Consider the following 21,959-nt stretch of genomic DNA (forward strand, 5'->3'; position numbering starts at 1 on the left):
ATTCAAGTGCTTGTGTCAACTAAAAATTTTAAAAAATGGTGTCATGGTTATCCTCACACACTATTGGCATGCCATGAAGTTTAATGAAATGATTATATCAAAAACTTACCTAAGATAATTTATATTTTCAGAATACAGTTGGAAGAGCAATTATGAGGTTGCAGATAATCAGGGCATGTAACAGGATTGTTCACAAACCCCTAAATGTAAGGCTGGCTTCACCACAGCACATGTTTTAAGATAATGCTGAAGTCCTCGTTAGAGTGGGAGCCAGGTATAATGAGGCGATTTTGCTGACAAACTGCCCCCAAAGCCATCATACTAAATTCTGCACTGCAGCAAGTAATGCCAGCCTCTTGGATGGACTGTCTTCCTCTGCTGCAATCCTACTGAACTTTGGCTCTTTAACATATAAGAAAAACAGCAGCAGAATAAAACTTGCCTGGCATCATTAGGCTTGTGAAACTGTTGTTTGGCAAAGCCATTGCACAAGGACATCATTAATCTTTCCTGAAATTTCATGAAAAGGAGATCAGTGCCCTACTATCCCTGAATTTTCTGCCACTGATATTTGCCTTCTAGGGCCATTATTTGTTTCCCTGCTTTTTGACAAAGACAAGGGTCCACAAAACATTTCACTTTCCCCTTATCTGCACACACTACCTGTATAAGCAAAACAAGAGTGGAGACACAATGGGAACCAGCAGTGGTATTCCCCTCACTAGCAGGGAGATATCAGGGAATGAAGAGGACTGTGGCAAAACACCTGGTGCATGTCCTGTCCAAAGGAGGCAGCTCTGTTCAATTCCAGCTAGTTGTCACCATGTCGATGGGAATCCAGTGTTGCAGATTTTGTAATTTTTAAAGAGAAGCAAAAAATCCCAATTTTATGGGATTTTCCCCAATACTTTAAATACTGAGAAATATAAAATATTAATACAAAGTATAATGTATAAAAATCACTTATCCAACCCTGTACAACACACTGAAAGCCAAATTTAGCTTATGGACCACCACTCTGCAACTTTGGACTTATGTCATTCTGTTTGTCCTGAGTACTCCTCATTGTAGGTTCCCAAAACATGGCAGTGCATAAGGACTCCCTGTGGATGTTACAGAAAATACAGACTCTCAGTCCCCACTTGTGCACTAAATTTGAAACTAGCAGCTCCCTTATTGTGTATCTACAGCAAGCCCAGCAAGAGCTTCTGGCTAAATGCCCATGGGCGGTAACTGGAATGGCAGACAGACTCCCTCTTGAATGTGAATTCCAACCACGATGGGCAGCCTAGAGCACTAGAGCACTGATAGGAGGACTGCCATAATGATGAGATTTGGTGGGAAAGACTGGCAATCTTCTAGTGATGCTTACCTTGGGCAAAATGTGGTGCATGTGTAGTTAGTTTCTCTGCTGACCATGACCCACTGGGTGGGATTTATGCTTTAAAAAATATTTTGCTCCATGATGTGATGCCCTCCCCTTTCTCTAGTCTTGTCTTCCACTATGTCCTGCTTCATATGTGAGGCTTCACCAACATCAAAATACTTGTTGCTTCCCACACATGTCATTCTGTTCTGTGTTCTGTGGCAGTTTTCATCTTCCACCCCCTTCTTTTCTGGCTGACTCCTACTTTCCGTTTAAGGCTCCGCCTGGACATCTTGCAGAGGATGATTTTTCTGACCTTTTCTCTCTCCCCTTGTTATTTCAGGCTGGATGCAGTGCCTTGTGCTTCCTTGTCACACTGTCCTAAGAATATCTCCATTTTAGTGTTTATTTTGTATTATAAAAATGATCAGTTTGCACTTCCCATTTCCTCTCTAAACTGGAAGCTTTCCAATTTTGAATCTTTTATTTGTGTATGTATAAATATACAACATATTATCGATTATATAACTAAATTACATCTGGTAAATCCATGGTGCTGAAATAATATTTATTTAGCTGAACTCTGCCATTTTAATTATGTATATACTTTTAGTGTGTATATTTGTATTGAAGACTTAACTTTCTTGCTGACTTATATCTTGCTTAAGGGCAAAGTACCTGGAAAATAAATATTAAAAAAAATTTAAAGCATAAAAATGCCTTAGAAATAATCTTTTTAATATTGTTCTCCTGTAATTATATACAAAAGGAAAATGAGGTTAAGAAAGGAGGGAAGGCTTATGTGGTTAAGCCTGGTTTCTGGAATCAGACTAGGTTCAAATCCTGGCTCCATACTTCTTAGCTGTGAAATTAGATGTAAATTCTGAGCTTCAGTTTTCTGATGTGAGAATGAAGTCAATAATGTTGTGTTAGGTTCCTTACAGGGATTAAACACGTTTGTTCAGTGAGAAAACCCTTTTTTAATGCTCGTTGAAATTCCTACCATGTTGCAAGGACTAAACACATGTTGGCTATTATAATAGGCTAAGTAGTTTGCCCCTAAAAACAGGAGTTAGCGGAAGAGCCAGAAGAAGAACCCAGGCTTTCTGATTTCCATTCCAGTTACTTGAAGAGTTTAATTGATCCTTTTCTTTTCTGTGGCAGGCTGGGTGTTTCATAGTTTCAAATTGTCTTGGACCCCAAATGCCTAATACCTAGTGTTCTTTCTCAGAGGAAGGCTTTTTGCTAGAGCCTTCAAAAGTAAGTATTAGGTTAGGGGCAAGTGTTCTCTAGCAAAAACAATACAAAATGAGAACAATGACAAACTATTTTGAACTAATAAACAGATTCTTTCTCTCACATGTAGTGGATTATGTAAAGCATTTACATAAGTCACTGTATACATTTTGAGTCAAGTTTGCTTATAGTTATTGAAAAAAATCATCCAAGGTGAACTATGGGGAAACATGTCTGGCTGTGTCTTCTCAGGGACACTGTTCACATACGATGGCAATAATTTGCAAGTCATTGCTAAAATCACAACTATTTGAACAGTAATCAGTGCGCATAGTGTGAACAAATTATTTTTCTAAACATTATCTGTAGCATTTCATATTGTTGAAGCTTTTGTTTTTAAATCAGTTGTCCAGGATGCTCATTAATCTAAAGAAAGCAAAGAATATATTACCACTGAAGCAGGGCAACCAACTCTGCATCTCTTTAGTTCTATGTAGAAGGTTCTCTCTGATGTAATATCTGGCATCCATTTGCGTTGCCTGCAATATCCTCTATCAAGGCCTCCAGATAATATTTTCTATTAACTAACCATACTCACTGGAAACTGATTTTATATATATATATAAATATTCAAATATATATTTGATATATACATACATATGATATATAAACATCCAAATATATATCCATATATATTTGATATATAAATATATATACCCAAATATGTATATATTTGATGTATATACCAAATTAATCAGTTGTTAAAAGATACCCATTTTTAAATTAATCAGTTTTACTATATATTATTCAATGTTCTCTGAATAATTCCAGCTTTGATGTTGATAAAAATAATGCTGTTTTTACTGAAAATAATCACGTTTAATTATGGATTTAGATCAATGTATGATAGCAACCTAAGTCCTTTTCAAAAAGGGTGCATACTGTTTGTGCAGAGTTTAGACTGGTATGAGACCTTGGTTCTTTATAACAATGTGATCTACCAAACTGAGATGGCTCACCTTCAATTTTCTCATTAATGAGTTCTCATAGTTCTTACTAAGAACTATGCCATGTGCCATCAGTTGACCAATCATTGGCAAAGCAGAAGGATTTAGTCCAATGAGAATTCATCCTGTGCGGTCGGACACACTACAACCAATAAGTCAGAAAGAAAGATATAATGAGTGACAGAGAAGTAACCAATAGTGTGTGCTATATCACATCTAAAAAATCAATTCAAAGAAAGAGCTTGGATGATGAATATTGTGTCATACTAAGGATGACATTCCCAATGATAAAACATTCACGTTCATGCACAGTCAAGAGGATAGAGGTGTACAAAAGCAGCAACTAGTGTGAGTTTCTTGGTAGTAGTAAGACATACCTCTTTAAAGTCTGCTCTGCTATCTATTCACATATGAGATGTATTTAGGACAACTTTTATTATTTCAGGCTAACTGGTGCTCATTAATAAAGAGCTTTCAGTTAATTAGTAGGACTGATATTACACCAAGAGGTTCAGTAATACTAGTTGTTCCCAAAGCTGGGCTTTAGAAATTCCAAGGGGCTATGGGATAGTTGAAGAACATTTGTGTGAAAAATGGAGTGAATGGTCCCCAGTTCTTACAATTTGAATAATAAAAAATCCTTACAGACATTTTGTGACCTCTAGAGTCTAGCGTAATAATATATAAAGTAAACACACCTGCTGTGAGCATACTGGAGGAGATAAAGTGTAGTCAGGTGTGAGTAGAAACCTTCATTAAAAAATTGAACATACTGACTTGTGTTTGACTCCATCCAGTGGTTTTTAACTTTCTTGATTCAAGGCCCTCATTGAGAATCTAAACAAGGTTATGGAACACTTCCCAGAGAGATGCACATTTGCATATTCACACAATGTTTTGAATATCAATACTTGTTCTCTAAAGCTCTTGGTCTTATTAGAAAAACTGAAGCAGCATAACTAATAACTAACAATAGATCCCATCAACCAAGTCCTTGCTAATTTACTTGAAACTACTGAATTAGGGGCTCGCTTATAAAATACACAATTTTATAAAATTCCATTGTTGTTTCTGAGGAAGTTATTGGATTGCTCTTGATTAGTCAGAGAAACAAAGGCTTTAGAGTCAGATAAACAAGTTAAAAATCAAAACTTTATACTCATGAACAAGAACAAGTCACTTAAACTCTCTGAGCCTTAGTTTTCCTCACCTATAAAATGGGAAGAATAGCTGGCCTCATAAGAGTATGGTAAAGATAAAATGGGATATATAGGATAGCTTCAGAGCAGGTCCCTATCATGTTGTAAGCTCTACAAACAACTATGCTTTATGGCAGGCACTCGTAGGAGCCTATGATTGTTTGCAATGAGAATATTGTCCAAATATTCAATAACAGTTTGAACCAAGAAATTTGTGGCTGAAATATTTATATTAAACATTAAAGCAGAAATTATGATACTAAACCAAAATTAAATAGCAATGGCATAAACTGGAGATGGCTCTTGTTTAAACCAAAAAGTATATAAATACATTAGCAAGTCAAAGCTTCCGAAATAGAAGCTCACTGACTCTATAGCCACAGGTCTCATCTATAACCCTAATTTCACAAAGCTTTTGGAAGTTTTCAAATTCTTAAAGCTTTTAAATTTATATGCCACTAAGTAAATTCTTGGAAGTGTGGATGATACAGGGTGCAGCCAAGGGGGGGGGGGCAAAAAAAAAAAGGATTTGGAATGGTGTCCAGAATTCAAGGTGTATAGGAATATGGGAGAGACATATAGGATGTCCTCACCACCATCTCCCCCCACCCCCCCACCCCGCAGGGGGAAGAGATGAATAGAGCCAGGGCCATTGAGAGCTATTTTGCATAGCAACAGTTTTGCAGCTAACCTCTGGAATGGTTATTTAACATATCTGTAACCTTTAACTGGTTTCATAGATATGTTAAATAGCTGTGGCCAGGTTTGGAGCCAGGAAGAAGGTAGTGGCTGGGACCGAGGATGGAAACGAGGGGCTGCACCCCTGAGTGAGAAGGGCTTGGACTCAGAATGTAAGGAGGGGCTGCGCTCCTGAGTGAGAAGGCCTGTGTGAGAGCTTGGAAAAGACTGGCTCCAAGACATGAAGGGCCCCCGCTTGGCCAGATGAAGAGAGAGCCACGCCGTTTCAGCAGAGTGAGGACCCCCTCTTGGTGAGGTGAAAGAGGGAGCCACATGGTTTTGGCAGGGTGCGGACCCCCTCTTTCCCAGGTGAAAGGGAAAACCACGCAGCTTTGCCAGAATGGAGATCCCTGCAGCCAGGTGAAGAAGAAAGCCACATGCTTCTAGTGGAGTGAGAACCCCTGCAGCTTTGGTAGAAGAGGCCCACGCGGCTTTGGGGTGCCCCCTTTGGCCGCGTGGCCTGGAAAAGCAAGAGAGACTTTGATTGGAACTGGGTACAAAGGACTCTTGCCAGTGGACCATGAGAGGGTACCACAGTACTTTGGATTAACTCGAGATCCTGCACAGTGACACAGCTGACGGTGCCAGCAGCCTGCAACACAGACGTGTGCTCTTTTCCTGATTTACGGTACCCGGAGTTGGGACAGTGGGAGAAGGGGAGAGCTGTGTGGATGTAGGTGTATACCCTAAAGGACTTTGATATTTTAGTGGAGGCGTTAGGCCTGAATAGCATTAAATAAACATTTTGTTTCCTTTTCACAAATCTCTGGCATTGAGAGATGTCTTTCCAATTGGCGGCGGACAGAAGGGCCCAGTAGATATTAGTGTTTTGTTTTTTGGGAGGGGCCCCTGTTGTATAGCAGTTTTGGGCATCCCTAGGTGGGCCAAATATTGTATTGCCCCTCCCTTGGACCTCTTGTTTGGTAACATGGAGACTCTTTCAAGTGTCCAAAAGTGTCCCGAATTGGGAAAAGAATAAAATAGTGTCATATGTCTAGCAACAAACAAAAAAGGATCTTTGAACATGATGCGGTAAACATCAAGGAAAAGTTAAGATCTGAGATTTACTTTAATTGATTTTTGATCAATGAAAACAAGAAAATACTTATTGCAAATGCTAGCTTTTAAAAGGCCCAAAATAGGGTATCTGGGTTAGGCAAAAAGAGAGAGAGAGAGAGATAGCAAGGGAGAATAAGGGGGAGAAAATGGAAGAAAGGAAAAGAAAAGAAAGGAAAAGGAAAAAAGACAGTAGAGGCATTAGGTGAAATGACTAGGAATGGAAAAAGAGAGAGTGGCCCAAAACAGGGCAAGCAGTGATGACTACTGGCACTTTTGGTTGGATCTTAAGGTAATTTACCTGGGAGGTTTTCTATTATTTCTTATGTTAATGTGTCTTTGACTCATCCAAGTGTCTAGATTGGGTCTAGAGCATTAAGGTCAGAGACTGAGTGTCCAGAAATAGTTTCAGATCAATGAAAGAGCTTAATGACATTTAGTGACCCATGAGGCTACTATTATGTCTTAGAAAAACAACATATTATATAAATATGTGTTTGTAGCTCATGAGTAGCTCTCAAAATGGAGTGTGGGGAACAGTGTCTGTGAGTCAGTACATTCTTCACAAGGGACAAGGCAATTTATTTTGCCTTTTTGTAGTTCTTTATATTTTTCATTCATGGACCTCACTGAAAATCTGAAAAAATGTATATATTCCTTTCCTGGAAAAATAGTTTACTTTCACATATAAGCAGAGTATTTTGTGGATTGATCACCACTTTTCTAATGACTTTAGCTATGCATTAGGTCAGGCCATCACAAAGCCACCTATTTGGGCCACCCTTCCTGTATTTCTCTCACCTCACAGAACTGCTAATACTGAGTTATTTTTGGAATTATGTTCTTGTCTGAAATTGAAGAATACTACAAAAATAGCTATTTAAGATCTAGTACTGCATTTACTTTAGAAGTATTTTTAGTGTATTTTAAAAAATTTATCTTTAGTGCCTTCTGAACAAGATTCCAAGCAATAAATTACTTTTAGAAGCATAATATCTTCCCTCCACCAAAAAACTCCTAGACCTAATAAATGATTTGGCAAAGTAGCAGAATTCAAAATCAATACTCAGAAATTGATGGCATTTCTATATAACAATAATGAACTATCAGAAAGACAAATTAAGAAAACAATCCCATTTACTACTGCAACAAAAACATGAGGTACTTAGGAATAAATTTAACCAAGAAAGTAAAAGACCTGTATTTGAAAAACTATAGAACAGTGAAGAAAGAAATTGAGAAAGACACAAATAAGTGGAGGCATATACCATGTTCATGGATTGGAAGAGTTAATATCATTAAAATGTCTATACCACTCAAAGCAATCTACAGATTCAATGCAATTTCTATTAAAACACCAATGCTGTATTCAACAAATCTAGAAAAAATATTCCAGAAATTTATATGGAACCATAAACGACCCTGAATAGCCTCAGCAATCTTGAAAAAGAAGAACAAAGTTGGAGGAATCACAACACCTGATATCAAAGTATACTATAAGGCCACTGTAATAAAAAACAGTCTGGTACTGACCTAAGAACAGACATGTAGATCAATGGAACAGAATAGAGCCCATAAATAAACTCAAGCCTTTATGGTCAATTAATATTGTATTTGACAAAGGATACAAGAGCATACAATGGAGTAAAGACTTTCTCTTTAATAAATGGTGTTGCGAGAACTGGATTAGCACTTGCAAAAAAATGAAACTAGACCACCATTTACACTATACACTAGAATAAATTCAAAATGAATAAAAGACTTAACTATATATTGTGATACCATAATAATTCTAGAGGAAAACATAGGCAATAAAGTTTCAGATATGTTGTACAGCAATATTTCTGTACATCTCTTATATATCTCCTAGGACAAGGGAAACAAAAGAAAAATAACAAATGGAACTTCATTGAATTAAAAAGCTTCTGCACAGGTAAAGAAACCAGTAGCAAAATGAAAAAGGAACCCACTGTATGGGAGAACATATTTGCCAATGATAAATCTACAAAATAGATAAATAACTCATATGACTCAACACCAGCAAGACAAACAATCCAATTAAAAAATGGGCCAAGGACCTGAACAGACACTTCTCCAAGGAAAACACACAGACGGCCCACAGATATATGAAAAAAAGCTCAACATCACTAGTGATCAGAGAGATGCAAATTAGAACAACAATGAAATATGACCTCAAATCTGTCAAAATAGCTATCATTAATAGATCAACAACAACAAGTGCTGGCAAGGAAATGGAGAAAAGGGAATCCTAGTGCACCATTGGTGGGAATGCGGGCTGATGCAGCCACTGTGGAAAACAGTATGGAGTTTCCTCACAAACCTGATAATGGAACTGCCTTTTGACCCAGTGATTCCAGTTATGGGGATATATTCAAAGAATCCTGAAATACCAAGTCAAAAGAATATATGCACCCCTATGTGCATAGCAGCCTTATTTATAATACCTAATATTTGGAAACAGCCTAAGTGCCCATCAGTAGATGAGTGGATGAAAAATGAACATTTACACAATGGAATATCAGGCAGCAGTAAAAAAAAGAAGGAATTTTTACCCATTGCAATAGCATGGATGGAACTGGAGATTATTATGCTAAGTGAAATAAGCCAGGCAATGAAAGACAAATACCATGTGATCTCATCTATAAGTGGACCCTAAGGAACAAAATAAACTAACAAGCAAAACAGAATCAGAGACAGAGGAACAAGGGAGAGACTGATAGCTGTAAGTGGGAAGAGGGATTGGGACTGGGGGAAAGAAGGTGAAGGGATTAGACAAAGAATATGTATATACATCATCCATAGACATGAACAATGGTGTGGGGACTGACCATGGAAAGGGAAAAAGGAGCAAAGGGGAAAAACTGGGACAACAATAGCATAAACAATAAAAAATTAAAACAAATCAATGAACACATTCTCTGGTGAAGATTAAAAAAGAGTATTACGTAGGATGTGCTAGAAGAGTGAGTGATAATTGCCTTATTGGCCTTTGTTCTGTTCATTCAATGAAGAATAGCAAGAACACTGTGTATGTGTGTGAGTCTATCTCACACCCAAGTGCCAAATACAGTGAAAATTTAAAAATGTTGCTTGAAGATACCTATAACAAATTCATTTAAAGTCAAATTTCTCATCAATATCTACAAGGCCCTACATGACTTCTTTTATTCCTTTGACCAATTTACTACTATTCTATGCTTCATTTGCTTTATTCCATCTACCTTTAATTCCTTGAACATGCTAGTCATACTTTTGCCTGTGGTCTTTGCAGTAACTATTCTCCTAACTGAGACATAATTCTCCTAGTCCTTATGTGTAACTCTCTCACCTTCAAGTCTTTATTTAATACTATATTCTGAAAGTTGCCTTCCCTATGCTGCAACCAGCTTGACCCTAGGTACTCCTCTCTCTAATCACTAATTCTCTCTACTTTTTCTTTTATTCTCCCACCACACCGATTAGCTCCTAAGAAAAATGTGCTTATTTAGTTTATTGATTACTAAATATTGAGTATTTTTGGTCTTTCACTACTAGATTCTCAAATGCATAAATGTTTATTTTGCTTTCCTAATTTATCTCTAGGTATTTAAACAGTAAAAGGTTATGTGTCATGTGTAACCAATATCTGTGAAATCAAACAGAATGATATGCAATAAAACATATCTTCCTCATGTGTAATAAAGAATGTAATGGCATATCCCTTTACTTAAAAGCTAAAATATCAGATTTAAATTGACAGCAAATTTTGTACCTGTGTGGGGTATTTTGGGCTACATATTTGCAATTTACTTTTTCTTAAGTTATAACCATTTATTCTAATTTGTATTTTTGCTTTTTTTGAATATTTATGTATATTTCTGTGCGTTCTTATAAAGCATCTCAGATTTTTTTGTGGAACACAGAATAATATAAATAAAAAATTTTAATTTCTCCTTCCTTTTTTTATCACACCATGCTTAAAAAGAGGCAGAGCTTTGAAATCTTGCAGAAACTTGTTCTTTAATGCATTCACCTTCAAAGATACAAGGAGATGATTTCCAGTTAGGGCAATACAGCAGCCTAAAATTTCTACACGGAGTCAACATTTTTCTCAGGGAAGAACTTTGTATTTTCTTAGGCAATTAGGATAAGTAATTGGTTAAGAGCCTTGGTGCCCTAGCACATGGGTCTTAACAATGTTTTAAGTCAATTGAACCGATTGTGAGTTCTGCTGGCAGATTATAAAAATGTCAGGAAAATCCTAAAGACAGCTCCAGTGGATGTCTGGTCTGAAAGCATGTATCTAGAAAATCTTATCCACAGCCTTGGTTTTAATTACCTCCTGCATACCAAGAAAACTTTTTTCTTCTAGCCAAGTCCACTCTTATAAACCATAGAAGTATAGAACTACTGGCTCCTCAGCTTATTTGTGGTGTCTCACAGTCATTCCAAACTAATATCTGAACTGGAATTCATACACATCCAACCCGACACTTCTCAGTATTCCTTCTCTGAGTGAATGGCATCTTTACCTACCCAGGGCAGACATCAGAACCCTGGGGGAAATCATGGATCATTTATCTCCTTTCTTGTATCCTTTGACCTCAACACAGTTCTCTTCTTCCCATTTACCCTGCCAAAATTCGTTCCTGCCAGAAATCTTTTCTTCACTGGATGACTGGATAATTGTCCCAGCTTCTGACCTAGATTTCACTCTTGCCTAGGCACAGCTCATTGTTCACATTAGATGCTAGAATGATATTTTAACACTTCAGTCTGACTGTGTCATTCCCTTTATTAAAAAATTTCAGTGAATTCCCATTACTATAAACATTAGAACTTTAAAATCCTTAATATGATCTAAAACACACTGACCTGATCTGAATACTTCAGATTCATCTCTAGTGTGTTTCACATCTTGCCGCAGAGGCCATACCCAGGCTCCTCTGAAACCAAGTGCCTTCACACACACACACACACACACACACACACACACACACACACACACACACAAAACACCTAATTCCTGTTCTGCTTTCAAGTGCTACTCAGTATACTTTCTAACAGAAATTTTCCTTGATACCCCTGACAGATCCACCCCATTATAATTTTTACAGTACCCCACATTTGCCCTTTCCTAATACTTACCACAATTTAATTAATTATGTAACTAGTTGCTCAAGATGTTTTTCTTTTTTTTTTTTGTCATAAATTTCATGAAAAGTGGATGACATTTTTCTTTTCCACACTATGTACCTGGTGTCTGGTATAGTGCATCGCCCATGGTAGGTACTGAATGAAGTAACAATTGGTGAGCCAGCTGCATGAGTTAGGTGCAAAATGTCACTCTAAATAGTTATGTGGTTTACCATATGGAAATTATTAAAAATTAATGTTACTAACTATTCCTAAATTATTTTGAGAGAAGTTAATTCTGAACACAATTTTTAGAAAAAATAGGAAAGCAGAGGATGGGCATTTAATTTATTGAGTGCTTCCAACATACAAGTACCATATTTTGCCATGTATAATGCACACTTTGTGGCCCAAATTTTTGAGGAAAAAATAAGGATGTGCATTATACATGGGTAGTACTAATTCATTATCTAAATAAATGTTTTTAGTTTTTTATTTATGCTTATGCATTAAAATTATAACTCTAGAAAGCAATAACAATATCTCTATGCAAAATAATACCCTTTATAATAAAAAACAATCAGAAATAAATAAATAAATAAATTGAAAAATTAAACAAGCACTATAGATCTACATACAGCTAATGTATTCTTTTTATTGGTTACATACTATTCCATACTTTGAATTGTGTGCATGTGTTAACTTATTTCCAGAAAAATGGTACAGGAATTATTCAGGGTAAGGGGGATACACACACATATATCCCCCTTACCCTGAATGAGTTAGTACTGGACCTCCACTTCTGTAGAATAGAATTTCTGGATTAAGATCGCTGGGTCAAATCACATTCATGAGAAAGGAAATAGAGACCCAAGGACTAACTTGACAATAGTTGCACAGTTATCAAATGGCTGAGATGGCAATAATTCAAAGGTCTCTACAAAATAAGTTCACTTTTTTGAAACAACAGGAACAGACTTATCATTTTGGGCATTACAGGACTGTGGAATATTACTTCCATGTTGAAGACATTTAATAAGTATTTAACGAACAATTACATTGATTTATTTAAATTTTTGTTAAAAAAGGAGATGCTGAGATCTAGGAGTGTTTGACTCAGTGTCAAGAAATCTTTTCTATTTTTTAGAAAGAAGGGAAATGAAGAAGAAAGAGAGGTAGAGAAACATGGATGTGAGAGAAAAACATTGAACATTTTTACACACCCTGACTGGGCACTGAACCAAGAACCTAGGCATGTGCCCTGACTGGGAATCGAACCCTCCACCTTCTGGTTTGCAGGGCGACACCCAACCAGATGAGCCAAACTAGCCAGGGCTTAAGAAACCATTTAATCACATAATGGTCACTTTGCTGAAAGAATGAATAAAAAAAGACAGCAATTAGCAGCAGTATTTTGATATACACAATAAAGACATATTAAGACCTAAAAACAAAATTTAAGTAAAAGTTTGGGATGTTGTGGAGTTTTAATCAAATCAAAGTAGAAAATGCAAGTTTTCTATCTGTTTCTATGCCATGTGCCATCAGATACTTTGACCTTTGAAGTTTATAAATGAATAATTAAAAAATCCTTGTTCTACATTTTGTTTGTCGTGAAGACAAAAGAACTTGCTAGATGGGTTTCTACTATAGCATGACATATTCCAGGACCTTGAAGGAGCAGATGACACCTGGCTGTTCACTTCTTTGCTTCTTTCTGAGGTTCTTCATTTAATACAGAGCAGTACCGGGTAGTGGGACAGGCCAGTCTCTTCAGGGAAGCTCATCTTTGGTGCTTTTGACCAAAGACTTGACTGCCAGCCATCCACAAAGGTAAATCTGGTACTGCAGTGATTGGGTCCCTCACTACTGTGTATGTGTGTGTGCATGTGTACATATGTGTGTTCACGCAGGCCTGTCTTTTGTTTCCTTCGGATTCTGATGTGGTTCTCCTGTGAAGTGATCAATCCACACCTATATGAGTGGGAGGAGAGTGAGGATTTCACTTTCAAAAGTTGGATATTCCTGGAGTCAGTAATGTGCTAAAGAGGAGGATTCTCAGGAGGGAAAAAAACCCCAGAACAATTAGAAGGTAGGCTTTAGAAAGGTGGAAGAAGGAAGGAATGTCTACTGCTCTCCAGAGTCAGCTTCTCCTTGTTAAACATGGCTTCTTCTCAATGGACCGTGGCAAAATGAGGTGGAGCTGGAGGGAAACACCCGCTTAGGAGACCACAAGATGAAATGTTAGCAAATGGTACTTTATGAACTATGTTGCCTGGTTCTATGTTCCTATTTGGTTTTGTTTTCCTTTTTATTATATCTGAGTTTTTAAATGCAATTTGTTTAAATGCTCCAGCCCTGTGTCAACTCTCACACTAGGCATTTAGAAAACAATTATGTTTTACATTTGAGCTGGAGCATTAGAGGGTGAACATTTTCTTTAACTTGCACTCCTTGGGTACCCACTCTCTGGGGCCATGTGGTGAGAGCAGAATTGATTATTGAGAAATCTATCCATTCACCTGTCCCCTACATGACAATACTCTCTCCATTGAAACTTCAGATGATAATAGACTTGATTGATGAAGGCAAACCCTGATATTCAAGGTTTATCTGTAGAATTTTCTTTTGAGATTTGGAGTTTCTCCATAGCTCTCAGATTTCTTTCTAATCATATTTCTCTTACCTGAAAATCATTTCGGAACAATTTTTTTTCTTCAAAAAGTACAAAAGCTTAAATACATAATATAAAATAGCCAGCTATAGTAGTAGCCTGATGGAATTTCATTCAGTCTGAAATATAATTTATCAACCAGCAAATCTGTGATTTCCTAGCCTTTCTTCTTTGAATGGGAGGAATGAGTGGATGACTAGGAACACCTTGTGTAGGAAAGAGGGAACAAAAGGGTGAGAAATGAGGGAGACTAGAAATATCAAAGACAAGCTTGGGTCACTTTGCCTTTTTTCCTGGAGCAAGGCATTTTTACTTTTAACTGGCTGTAGGCCAACAGGTCCTGTTCTGTGTGTTTTTGTTGTGTGTGGGACATGAAAAGCTGTAAGCCAAGTTGTTTTTTGAGTGATGGACCAAGAATTGGGTGACCTTTTTTTCAACTACAGCAGAGTTTCTTAAGAAAAATCGGAAGCCCTAGAATTCATAAGTAGAGGTACCTATAAATTTTACATTTTTCTATACAGTAGATAAGAAGAAAGGGAGTATCAAGGAAATAACTTACCACATTTTCCAAAATGTTGTGGTTTGCTCTATAGTTAATAATTTTAACATAGAGGTCATCTTAACATAGAGATGACATGGAGATGACATAGGGGTCATCTCTAAGGAGATGGGTGTGTTGAAAATGACTGATTATATACGTTTAAGAGCAGAGACCCATTTAGGGACTTTATCACCAGTACCTAGCTTGGCAGCAGGATAGTAAAAGCTATTGGGTCATGTAGACAGTCCAGCAGGAAATAATTGAGTTTAGATTTTATTGAGATCTCCCAACATACTTCTCCACTCTCAGATTTGTACCTCAGGAGCTTCAGGCAGAAGTACTTTCCGTCATTGTTCCCTTCAGTTTCTCGTCCTATTACATCCTAAAAGAACTCCTGACTTCAGAGCTTAGAGACAGGTGGTGTATTTTGAGGGAATAGAGTGTAATAATTTCTGATAAATATTTTTCAGGGCTTTCGTCATCTGTGATCTTTTTTTATTTTGTACATTTTATGTTTTACATTTTGTTCTGAAAAACTTGGGGAACCAAGGCCTTGCCAGACAAACAGGCAAATACATAGAAAGAAATGAACGCAATCATGTGGAAACAGGTCACTCATGGCAACCAATATCTGTACATAAGCTTCATTTGTCATCATGACAGAAAAGCAAAACAAAGATCCTGTATGTTCCAAAGAATTCCACCAACGATATTTAATCCTTGTAAATTGTAATTATATTTAAGTATTCAACTTCTTTCTTTCTCACACAAATGATTCAAAATTGGTTCCTTGTATTTGTCCTACTTTTTTAAAAATTCAAAAGGACTTTTATATATTCTTCATCATAGTATCAAAGGTTTTGTGCATGAGAAAGTATTATTATCTTCATTTGTGCTAATAATAGTATTAACATTATATTTGCACAAAAGTCTAAAAGCATTCCATTCACAAAATAAGCCTTGAAGCTAATTTCCCCCTTTTTATAGATGAAGAATATAAAATGGTAAAGTGGTAAAAGTTGTAGCTATATAGGGCATACAGAAATTGAGGTTTTAAGCCTCAATTTCTGACGGTAACTTTGAAAAAAATTAATTAACTTGCCTAAATTCTGGAAAAGTGAGATTAGAATCCTGTGCCTCTATATCACAGCTTGTCATTCTAACCTTATGAATACCTACCTCTCAATTTATAAGCCTAGTGCTCAGCTCTCATGCCTCCCTTGCAGCTGCAGTTAAGGTGAAGAAAGCCAGTGTTCCGACCCAGCAGTTGAGAGGTTCTAGCAGAATCATCTGCTGTCCAGCTTCAGGGCACTGATGGTGCAAGATGTACTGTCTGAGCCCAGTGGAGGGACAGGGGCAGAGCATGTCTGAGACAAGTTCTGTGTCAGGGTGTGGAATATTGTCCTTGGCTGTGTAACTTCCACGCTTAGTTCATGGGCTTTTATGGAGAGGCTATGAGCTACTTAATATTCTTTAATATAGTTCACTTCTACTTAAATGTATTAAGGTGACTTTTTAAAATTTGCAGCTAAGAACCTTGACTGATATAGAGCTCAAACTTCTTTTACTGGCATGACTTAGCTCCCAAGGCAGAGAGTTCCTTAGCAAACACTGTTTGGTCACTTTGGTAGATTGGTCACTGTTTTGGTTACTCTCTCTCGATTTTATCATTCACTCTCTATCCAAACCACTATCTCTAGTTTAGCAGTATGATAAAGGGGTTAAATCTTTAGTTATAAAGATGCTGCTGTGTTGAGCTAATACATTTATTCAACAAATGTAATGCCGGAGTGTGGGGAGCAGAGGGAAGGATGGACAAACGCTTGGAAAAGCAGGGTTGGGGCCTTATAATGGAAAGTCTTAAATGTCATTTACTCATTCATCCGACAAGCATTTACTGAGTACTTACTATGTGCCAAGCTGATTTCAGATGATGATGTTAGAACTGCCAGTGTTTAGAACCGGAAATATGTCTTAGCTTTTAGTGGTATCATCAGATTTGTGTTATAAAAAGATCTTTCCATGGGTGGATGTAGAAGAGAATAAAGGGGGGATAAGTGGTGATGGAAGGAGACTTGACTTGGGTGGTGAAATAACAGTACAGTGCACAGATAATGTATCATGGAATTGTATACCTGAAACCTACACAGTTTATTAAACAATGTCACCCCAGTAAATTCAATAAATAAAAATAATTATCCTTCTGGCTGAAGGATCAGGGGGAATAGATCAGAGAGGAGTGAACCTCAAGGAAAGTGGCCAGTTGTGCATCTTTTTGACATTTCAAATAAAAGAAGATTGTGATCTCAACAGGATGGTAGCAGTAAGGTGGGAAGAAGTGAAAAAATTTGAGACGTTTTTATGAAAGTTGGAATCCATAGAAAATGCTGATTAATTAGATGTGAAGGATAAAGGAAAGAGAAGAGATGAGGGGAAAAGCCAAGCTATCTGGCTTGAGTGGTGACAATTACTGAGATAAGTGAGACTGGAGAAGGAGCAGGATTGGGGATCAGGTTATATAGATAGAGATGATGATAGGACACACAAATCCAGAGTTCAGGAGCCAGGTCAGGGTGCTAGACAAAGATTTGGGTGTCTTGAGCACACAGCACATAAATGAACACTGACACCATGAGAGTGGGTGAGAACACCTGGGGACAGTGTAGAGAAATGAGCTAGTGCAGCAGTTTTCAAGGTGTGGTTCAGGGACCCTGTGGTCACTGAAAATCTTTTCAGAGGTCTACAAGGTGAACACAACTTCCATAAGTAACTCTGAGATGTAATTTGTCTTTTCCACTCTCATCCTGGCACAAATGTCCAATGGAGTTTTTCGGAGGCTATATGATGTGTAAATATGTCATCACTTTGAAGGCTAATGGAATGTGTGCTTGTGTATTCCTGTGTTTTAAGAATTTCTTAGTTTATATTTCTAATATGATTCATGCAGATAGGTATAACCCACTTGAACATAATTTCTTTGGGGGTCTTCAGAATTTCTGAAGTGTAAAGAGGACATGATATCAGAAAGTTTGAGAAGCAGTGTGCTAGAGAATTTAGCATTGATTCTACAGGATGATCATTAAAGATTATTGGGCTGGGAGAACATCAGAGTCATATTAGTAGAAAACTGTTCTGATGGCAGCCTTGAGAAAACATGATGATGGGAATGACATAATGTTGTGGAGGTAATTTAGTTACAACTCAGGTATGAAGTTACTAAGGTCTTTCTTGGACTGTGGAAATAAGAGTGTGAATGACAATTGCCAACACAAAAGGAAAGTGAATGTGACTTTATTATTAACTGAATATGAGTCACTATTGGAAAGATGAAAGGAGTGAAGATAACTGAAGTTGGACCTATGCGATGAAAGAAAGGTCTTGCTCTTCCTACCATTTCAATCAGAGGAAAAATGATCCTTGACATCTGATTAGGATTCATGAGATGAGCGCTGCCCAACAGAACTATAATAAGAGCTACATATATAATTCTAATTTTTTTCTGCTAGTTGCATTAAAAAAGTAAAAAGATGAAATTAGATTTAATAATATATTTTATTTAACTCAATATATCAAAATATTATTATTTCAAAATCTTTAATAAATTCAAGGGTTTTGAGGGGGTTACTGAGTCTTTGAAGTCCAGTGCATATCTTTCACTTACTGAACACATCACATCAAAGTAGTCACATTTCAAGTACTCAACAGCCACAAGAGGCCAGCTGTGGACACAGCAGCGTTAGACTCCTCTGTTGTTTGAGTCAAGGTGATCAGAACCCTAATGCTGATTTGTCTGGGGTAAATATAACTCTGTACTTTTTGGTTATTTATTCAGAAAGGGATGGCTTATCACTTAGTCATCTCACTCTGGTCGAGTATAAATGTAAGACCATTCTAAGGAAGTGACCGATGTGGTGGTGGCTTGTTTACTTGGAACTGATTCTCTGACCTGCCTTTTACAGATAGAGCCTGTACTGACTGCCTCCCAGCACACTGCCATTGGTCACTGGAAGGGGAAAGAAACAAAGTTCGAGTGACATGAAAAGACCATATTAATAGTTTTAAAAGGATATGAAAATCAATGAAAGGGGCAGCCACTTGGAAGGTAGGGTAAACAGATAACATAGATACTGAAAAAGGACTTTAAGCTTTTAGCAGTGGCAGATGAGCTAAAAAACTGTTTTGATATTCTCTATTATTCATATACACAGAATGGTTATTATTTTTCTTCTTTGTGAAGAAGAAGCTGTCCCATAATACAGGCACAGTGAAGGTACCTATGGTAGGATCTCAGTGAAAGTTCCCAAACTTGTATTTTTAATGGAAAGGTTAATCAAAAGAATAAGGAGAAGGAAAAGGAAAGGCCAAGATTTCCTAATGCAAAGATTTCTGGGATTATGAGATGAGATGAGTGGAGATGAATGTGTCATGTACTTCTTTAGAGAGAATATGAGTTGAGGGAAGGAAAAGTGCAGTAAAATGAGAACAGATCAGAGTTTGATAGCATATAGCAAATTATTGTCATCTGCCTCCTCACCATATGCTCATTCCTTGGTAAGTTGATGTTCCAAGGTGAAATGAGAATTAAGATGAGTGACACTGGAGTTTCTGGAAAGAATAATAGTAAATGAATAAACCAAATGGAAACAGAGATACAGAGAACAGACTGAGGTTGCCAGAGGTGAGGGGGATTGGAGGGTGAAAAAGGTAAAGGGATTAAGAAGTACAAGTGGGTAGCTAAACAATAGTCAAGAGAATATAATACACAGCATAGGGGATATAGTCAATAATATTGTAATAACTATGTATGGTGCCAGGTAGGTACTGAAAATATTGGAGGGATTGCTTTGTAACATGTATAATTGTCTAATTAGTATGCTGTACACCCAAAATTAATCTAAAACAATATTGACTGTATTATAATTAAAAATAAAATTTAAAAAAGAATAATGAAGAAAACCTGTATGATAAAAAAATCCCAAACAACCACATCCAACAAATAGTCATTCTCAAAGTTCAGTTATTACACACATTTACAGCATTTGCCTTATTAATTAAAAATGTTATTATGCAAATGTATCAGATCTTTATAGTCTCAAATCCCAAGTCCTGATTTCCTTGCTTATGTAAGAGTTACTCACCCAAACTCCATTTTGCTGATGGTATGAACTCCTCGATTATTTGTTGTTGACATTTTTTTTGGTTATGAGAATCAGGAGTTGTGATGTAGTGTGGTAATGGTAATGAGCATGTACAAACAGATGATTAAGGTGAGGGGAAGTTTAAATCTTGAGGGACAGTAGGATGTAAATTTCTTTTTAGTGAAATAAAAAGTTTCCTATGTAAATTTTTTCTGTTATGTACATAAAATATGAAAGATGTTGTACTACATCTTGAATCATGCATTTGTAGTGCTTATATTAAGCAACAGATGTCAGTTAATATGCTCCAAAGAGTATTTTCTTAATAGTATTTTATTTTAAAATATATTGAATTAAAGTTGAATTAATTTCCTTGTAGTAAGCGAGTGTATGTATAAACAAATTATACTTTTTAAGTAAAAGTTGGGATGTTATAAGGATGAAGGTGTTCTCTTTGTTGCCATAAAGGTGGCCTTAAGGACTCAAGAATATAGAAATATTTGTAATTGCCTGAGAATGTACTATGACTTCAGAGCTTCTATAGTGTTAATGTTGGGAGAAGAACATGCACAAGTGACAGAGGGAAATCATATTTGAAGACCTAGATTAAAATGTTCCTGCAAATTAAGACCTTAGATTTTTGACATAATTATTTTTTTTGGTTGTATCATAGAATATGGCACCAAGAATTCAGATCATGGTTCCTTCATTGGCTGGCCATGTGTTAACTGGCAAGGCACTTAACAATTCTTTTGATTTTTATACTGTGCTTAAGACAACGATCTTTCTATGTGGTGAGGATTCATTAGACCAGTACAGTCCAACAGAGATATTATGTGAACCATATATATATATATATATATATATATATATATATATATATATATAATTTAACATTTTCTAATATCTGTAATCAAAACAGAAATTAGTGAAATTAATTTCAGTAATACACTTTATTTAACCCAGTATGTCCAAAATATTACAATTCAACATATAAGCAATATAAAAATTATTAGCAATATATTTTGCATTCTTATTTTGTATTAAGTGTATGGATTCCAGCATGTATTTTATACATACAGCACATGTCAGTTTCAACTGCCACATTTCTAGTGCTCGCTATCCTGTTGTGGCTAACTGAATACTGTACCATGAGGCTACCGATACCACAGCAGACAATGAGCCATTACAGTAAGAGGAAAGCATTGAATTTGTTGCAATATTAAAGTTATTCAACATCAACATCCTCAGGATAATAATCTTGCTTTCCTGGGTGATGAGAGCTTTCCAACTTGCAGGGACGTTACTGTTTTCAAGAGACAAAATAAATATGTGGGAATAAATACCTGACATGAGTGTTTATTAATGTTTTATGGTTGGCAGTGTGGTCACATCACTTCCCTTTTTAACCCTGGTTGTGAGTCTGAGAAATAGGGGTAGGGTATCAAAGTTTCATTTGCTTCTGAAGAAGCAGGCCAATAGAGGACACTATATCCTGCTCTTTCAGCTCCAAATCTCACGATGCAAGAGTAGATTACAATCTAGGGTGCAGTTACCAAATAATGAGCAAGCCAAGTCAGCCAAAATATGTGTCCTAGCAATTTGTTGCTTTTTTTTAAAAAAAATAAAAAAGCATCTGTTTTGTGGGTGTCTGAAAGGGCTCAGGCTTGTCCCACATACCCGTTATTATTGTTGTTGTTTACTTGGATCCAGGATAAAATGAGAACGAAGTCTTTTTATGCTTAGGGATGTCTTGATGTATTCAAGGTGGTGGCATTTAGTTGAGGTGAGATGCCCAGGACTGTCACCATCATGCATCAAAGTGCAACAAACGTCCCCCCTCTCCCAGATACTGCAGTCCTTGGATG

Source organism: Artibeus jamaicensis, unplaced genomic scaffold (assembly GCF_021234435.1).
Source record: "Artibeus jamaicensis isolate MK-2021 breed Jamaican fruit bat unplaced genomic scaffold, CSHL_Jam_final contig_1832, whole genome shotgun sequence".
Taxonomy (NCBI): domain Eukaryota; kingdom Metazoa; phylum Chordata; class Mammalia; order Chiroptera; family Phyllostomidae; genus Artibeus; species Artibeus jamaicensis.